Below are 732 nucleotides of genomic sequence, written 5' to 3'. Positions count from 1 at the left end.
ATTAAAGAGTTTCTGAAACCTGGAGTGTGGGTGGGAGAGGGAAGCTGCCAATCGGACAAGAAACCACCTTCGACAAACAATGCTGTTTTGACATCTGAACCTCTTTTCTTTCGGGATTTAGGGTTGTTTGGAGTGCCGTTGCCACTGGTGTTGTTGCTGGGTTTTCCTCTCCCTTTGGATCTTCTGTTTCCACCACCCATGTTTGCTTCGAGTGATCAACGATTGCTTCGATCGCTGTGTGAGAAAGAGTTCAATAACAAGAAATGAACTATGTCACCGGGTTTGACCCGACCCAATACGATGTTCCTAAACAAATATACTTATTATGTTACTCAGCAGAACGTGTCGCCCAAGTAAATAATGTATTAAAAAAAATAAAGCAGATGGGAAAATAATATTTAAAATATTAATTGGTTTAAAAAAGATATATAATTCCAATGTTTCAGAAAAATCGTGCTAAATATTTTTAGATACACTGAAATTAAAAAGCACAACAGTACCTAAAAAATATATCATACATATGTCACATGCTTGATGGAGTAATACTTTCATCTTTATCATATTTTAAAAGGAAATATCTGCATATTGCTCCGTTATGTTTTCTAATTGATATTAACCACGTATTACAAATTAAAATATATATTTAAAATAAATTAAATTATGTATAAATTTTTATTTATGATTTAAATATTTATTTAGTGTAAATTTTGATTCAAAGATAAAAATAAAGGC

At 31.8% G+C, this 732-nt stretch overlaps 1 protein-coding gene across 1 annotated transcript in view; it reads right to left on the bottom strand.

Moving 5' to 3' along the window:
- The window catches only part of LOC106768750, a gene marked incomplete in the record, with an annotated part of 5,467 nt that extends 5,159 nt beyond the window's left edge, over nucleotides 1–308 (bottom strand). Inside the window, 1 exon segment of the mRNA XM_014654044.2 lies at nucleotides 20–308.
- Between the last annotated feature and the right edge of the window lie 424 nt (nucleotides 309–732).

This window comes from Vigna radiata, chromosome 7 (genome assembly GCF_000741045.1).
Source record: "Vigna radiata var. radiata cultivar VC1973A chromosome 7, Vradiata_ver6, whole genome shotgun sequence".
In the NCBI taxonomy this organism is placed as follows: Eukaryota; Viridiplantae; Streptophyta; class Magnoliopsida; order Fabales; family Fabaceae; genus Vigna; species Vigna radiata.
This window is presented reverse-complemented; position numbering and strand designations above follow the sequence as displayed.